The sequence below is a fragment of the Podarcis raffonei genome, chromosome 5, assembly GCF_027172205.1.
Source record: "Podarcis raffonei isolate rPodRaf1 chromosome 5, rPodRaf1.pri, whole genome shotgun sequence".
Classification (NCBI taxonomy): domain Eukaryota; kingdom Metazoa; phylum Chordata; class Lepidosauria; order Squamata; family Lacertidae; genus Podarcis; species Podarcis raffonei.
Genome location: NC_070606.1, coordinates 56,967,839 through 56,973,838, shown reverse-complemented (window position 1 = coordinate 56,973,838; position 6,000 = coordinate 56,967,839).

Sequence of the window (6,000 nt, the reverse complement as noted above, 5' to 3'; positions counted from 1 at the left end):
AGACACCCCCACTTCTACTTTAACATGCACACATGCATACTCAAGCACTCACCATTATTATTATTATTATTATTATTATTTTAAAAAACCCTTTAAAAAAGTAAAAGAGGGATCTCTTAAATTGTTATTCCAGAAGGCTCTATACAGTGCTGTGGAGACTTGAGCAACAGCAATTGAAGGGCTGGCTCAGGGAGCTCCAATTACTGACCTCCAAGGATGCTGGGCAAGGTCACATGTACAGTACTTGATTCAAATATCACAAAAATCAAAATTAAAAATAACAACAACCTGTGAACAGATATGGTAAAGGAATTGACCGAGACACTAACAGGAACCTTGAAGCAAGGACATAAAGCCCATGAGATCACTTTAGGACCTAATGAGTTTTCCGTGTATTTGTCAATGATCTCTACACATCTACAAAAAATTAAAAATTTAAAAATACCCACATCCTTAAAAAAAGCACATATTTACAAAAAAACCCAAAAAACTTCAGCTCTCCCAATCCGTACCTGCTAAATGCTTAGTTTATGTACAGTACCCCTGATTTAGCTGCAAACGTGTATGCCTAGAGTCTCAAAAAGGAGGCTTGGATTATGGCAGATGAATTATGACTATTTAGCAGCAAAAATCCAGTTGTGATTTAAAATGTATTACAGTCAGCAGTGTAGTTCTTCCTGCCAACTTTGTGTGTGCACGCACAGAGTTCAAATTTCATGAAACTAAACACTGAGACAAGAACCAGGGTCTCCTGATGCCAAATGCAAATTTATGTTGCTTTCCTGGACTCAGTTGCTTTTTTCTTTTTTCTTTTAAGAACACAGGAGGTGTAAAAATCACCAAATAATGCTCCTGCACAAGATCCACTGGGATCTGGGAGTAAGTCCCATAGAACACAATAAGGCTTCACTCCAAATAGGCATATATAGGAATGCGCCATGGGCATAGCCGGGGGGGGCATAGCAAACTGAGGTTCTGCCCCCCTAACAAAAAGCCTGGCTATGCCCATGGAATGCGCTGAAAGAGCATTTTATTTTCATGAACATTTAAGCGATATTGCTGTGGAACTGCCTCATCGTGAGTTCAAAGGCTTGAGTATTTGAGAACAAGTGCCCATCACAAAGATGAAAAGCCTGATCTTGGGCTGCTAAAGATAGGAAGCTTTCCTGTTCTTATCAGTGGAAAGAGATACAGCAGGGCATGCACCAACAAGCACATCTTTTCTTGCAAATGGCCTGATTCTGAAAGGCATGGAGCACTAAGGGATCATGAGGTAGAGACTGATTTGACATGCTGTGCTTCAAGCATACAATTAATCCCCATGTTGTCTCATGAGTGATTTCCCCCCTCAACACATCCATTCCAAGCTCCAGCATGTATTCCATGCTAACTAAAAGCACCCAGCCGCACAATCCTATACATGTCTACACGGAAGTGAGCCTCACTGACTTGCATGGGACTTCCTCCTAGGCGAGTATAAGAAAGCAGCCTTAGCTGAACAAACTGAATTTTGTAAGGAAGAAAAAATGAGTATTAGAAAGAAAAAGGGTGTTGAACAGTCACTAACACACACAAACAAGTCACACTTCTATTTGTGATGCACTTGTGTAACCACTACTGCACTCAGCCACCACAGTAAATTCACACTTACAATCCATTTATACCAGAAATTTTCTGCTGCCTCCTCTCTTTTTCTCAATGGTTCCCTTCCTCTCATTCCTCATTCCCCCCCCCCCAAGAGTGCATGACTGGATAATGACAAGACTTTTAAAAATCACACTGTGCGTTCCACTTTTAAGTCCTGGATGAGGGGCCTGTTTAATCTCTTTCAATATTGCACATATCCTCCAACTGGATTTTATCTTGAAAATGCAAAAAAAAGGGAGGGGGGACGTAACCCAAAAACCAAAACCCAACAACACACACATACACATGAGAAAAATGTAAATGAACAAACTAGCTAAACTTAAATACTAGTATTTCTATTCTGTAAATGCTAGTAGTATGAAAATAATGTATGTTTAACCCAGATTCCCTTCGGTTTCTCATAAATGATAGAAAGCACGTTAACACATTTCTAAACAGAGAAAAGCAATGAGTATAATTTTACAATAAAATATGCCACACTAATATTTGAAAGTAGTTTAAACAAACAATTCTATAATGCCTTCGTCAAAATGTTCAGTGTTGCTACTGAAAGAAACTTTTTTGGAAATTGCTCATCATCAGAGACAAATGCAGACGTTGCTACTGCATTGTAAACTTGAAACACAGATGCACTTGATCGCCTACCTCAGAATCTAGTCCTGAATTAGCCAGTCTGTAATGTTCCTTGCCAGTCACCTGTACAAATGAGCATTTTAAAGAAGTCCCACCCAAATTATTTTGTATTCAATTGGGGCTATGACCCTAAGCAACACTTGTACTGGAGTCAATGGGACTTAATTCCCTGTAGATGTGTTAAGGAGTAAGTGCTATATTTTTTTTTTGCACAGAGGAACTGTTTTGACAAGGACTTCAGTCACTGGAAAGTTGGGCCAGAATCCAAAAAGGGTTTGAAGCTAGTTCCATCAGTGCAAGGAACTTTACGCCCATGGTTTCCTTCAGCAGCACCCCTCCCCATATCAGCCCAATGTTACATAGCAAAACAGTTCAGAAATATGGAACTTTCACAAGCAGTTAGTGATATGGCTGGGAGCGGTGTGGTGGGCGGCAGCTGTAGTCAAATTCTTGGCTGGTAAAAGTCCCTCACATGAGCCCAGGTGGCTCCAAATTGATATTTTGATATATGTTAACCAGGCATTCAAATTTTCAGTGAGGCCTAGTTCTCAAGAAACAGCCAGGTGGTAAACCTTTATCTAAACTGAACCACTTCAGACTGCAGATAGGGAAAGATCTGATTGAAAGACCTGCCTCAGAAAAACGAAACGGAACAAGAACAAAAAACAAAAGAAGAATTCCTGCATACAGAAAACAAAATGTTAAGGAAATGACTTCAAGGCTACACCTTACCTGGCCTATGCAGGTAAGTTTGTGGATGTGGTGGATCATTCAAGCATGGAAGCATCCATTGCAGACACAGGTTTGCTACCTCATCAGCTTTTTGAGAAATAAACTTAAGTCTCAGCTTGAAAGAAATTGCAATAGGCAACAGGTATATGCAGGAAGAGTCAAAGAGAAATAGTGTTCACTAGAATTAAAAAACAAAACAAAACAGGAAGAGTATCTTTTCAGGCATTATATAAAACCGCAATAACGAACTCAGAAGTGCTCATTATTATTAAAGTTGCAGTATACAGCAGAACAAAGAAGTTTCAAATTTTTGGGTTTTTTGTTTGGAAAAAAAGATGATTGGTTGTTGTTTTTTAACTTTTGCTATCTCAATCATTCCCATTTCACTTTTTTTTTTTTTTTTTTTGGAAAGCATGGATGACCAAGGTAATCTCAAATAACCAGGAAAATAACTAGAAAGCCACCCCTCCTTCCACAAGAGGGCACTCCGACTTCAAAATATTTTATTCAGTAGCTCCCTGGAGAATTAAAAAAGTGAATTAGTTAACTCTGCAAATACAATTATTACTAAATTGCAACTTGATTTTTGATTAGTTTTTAGAAGTACAAAATACTTTCCCCCACCAAAATGCTGCAGGTATTTTACAAGCATTTGAATGGGACTATAGTGTTTGTGCAGTGAGATCATGAAGACTTGTCACAAGTAATTGTGAATAGGCCTGGTGCTGCATTTAATTTTCCAGTTCCGAAAAAGTTTCCTAGATGTGACCTATCAGCTAAGGTGGGAAACGTAAATTGCATACCAGTAACAGTGAAACTGACTAAAGGTGCTTTCTAGTGTCCTTTATTCCACCCCTTTCATACATCATGAAATCGCCTCCAAGCTTGTCCAACACGTGTGCATGCACAAGCTATATCTTGTGTGCACAAGCACACAAATATATTTGTGTGTGTGTTGCAGAAAGCACAACATCAGGAAGAGCAAGTAGATGCAAAGCTGAGAGCAGCTCAGAAGTTAACTTTGCTACTTGCTCAGAACCTCATCACCGTAATCACATAAAGTATATTATGATATTGGCTACTGGACCGCCTCTGTTGGGCAACTGAATATTGCTTTCTTTTTTTATGCACAACAGATCCTACTCCTCAAGTATTTGTATACATCTTTCAGTAATTATTAATGAGCAAACTGATCTCATAAATAGGAGACCTCCACAAGAAAACAGGGCTTACAGATGCCATGCCTGCTCTGTATCATATTGATAGCAAATTGATATTTTTTTTGTGGGTAGCAGTTTCCCTTACTGAAAGAACAGTAGACAAGCCACATGCTTAATATGCAGCAAGAAAGGCGTATGTCCTCAGGAGGACTTTGCGAAAGCATATTTAGATCAATTTAGCAGACCGCGATCTTCTGCACATAGGACTGGAGAATGGTCAACAGTCATCCATTAAGCTAGCAGAATATATTGAAGACATCTAGGGAATCTGGTGGTGGGATGGGGGATTGTTCAATTACTACTTCTGATCAGCTCCTCACATTTACTCAGGGCTGCATACGTTTAAGGAATATAACTAGCTGATCCACTGCTCTCCAAATCCGAAATATATGTCCCTTTTCCTTAGCAGAAAGTTGACACTTGCTAACTGAATCTACTGTATTTTGAGAGTCCAATGGCTCAATGTAGAAAAGTTGGGAGCTGCACATTTAGCTTTCCCAGGAGATGATGGCATCTTTAGAACAAAACTGTAAAGTACAATTTTTAAATAATCATAAATTATTTTAATAAATAGGTGAACTTTAAAAAAAATGACAATTTATACTGCACCTTTAAATAATGCACTTGGTTTTTTCTGTATTTTGGTTTAAATTGTTAAAGTGCATTAATTCAAAAATAATGAACCACTTCCTTATCATTATTGTTAAAAAATAAATCATAAACATTAATATGAGTTGCTAAATCACTACTATTAGTACTGCAATCTAGCAGATTACTTTATGGTTTTGCTCTATTTAATACTGTCCAGCAGAAGAACATAATACTTCTATTTATAATCTCACAGCAGCTCTGGCAGTTCTTTTAACAATGGCTGCTAAGGGTTCAGCAGACTTTTAAAATGAAGAGAAACTTCTAAGAGGCAGAGCTGCTAGGCCTTAGGAAGAAAAGCTCAGGAAAAACACCTACACCTTTTACTTTGCAGTGTAGATCATGACCTTCTCCCCTTGGGCTCTTCCACTGAGTGCGTCACAGGCCTCTCCATTCCTTCCTGTTTCACACAAGCCAACCCTTCTTCCATGCTTATTTATCCAATATAAAGCAATAGTATGGAAGGTGGTGGCAGCCAAACTTTAATGGTGTCTCAATAGATCAAACTGAAAGGACAATTGGCACATGAGCTGCAGAAATCAACCCCTCCCCCAACATTTCTCATTGATTCAAGACGCGTAACACCATATTTTTGTTTAAAGAGAAAAAGAGATGAATCAAGTGAGAATTATGTAATGTTTCCCAAAGACCAAACATCTCCCCATTATATATTTGATTTTGAATCCTTTGGAAGAAATGTATCCATTCAGTTCGTTCAAATCTTCCCATTCTTTTATCTTTCACCTAGTGGAAGGCATGAAGTGTTGCTGGAAGATGAAAGAGTTATTTATATTATTTATTCTTGCACAGTAACACAAACACAGCTGGTTTTCTTCTCTTGACACACAAAATGCTGGGCCTCAGGACAGAGACATCAAACTCTCATCTGAGAGTCGGTATTCTTAAGCAAAGGCCTTCCGGTGTTTCCTTTTTTACAATTATAAAGTTTATTTAAGGGCTGGTGTTTGAGGCCACGGGGAGGGGGATACACTTTGCACCCAAGCCTTCCCCCCCCCCCGTGGCTTTTCATTTTTTCCATGCTCTCCCACAAATGTTCTATCTTTGAAGTTTCATGATTATAAATATCAATGGTGGGGGGTGGAAACAGAAATGGAGAGAC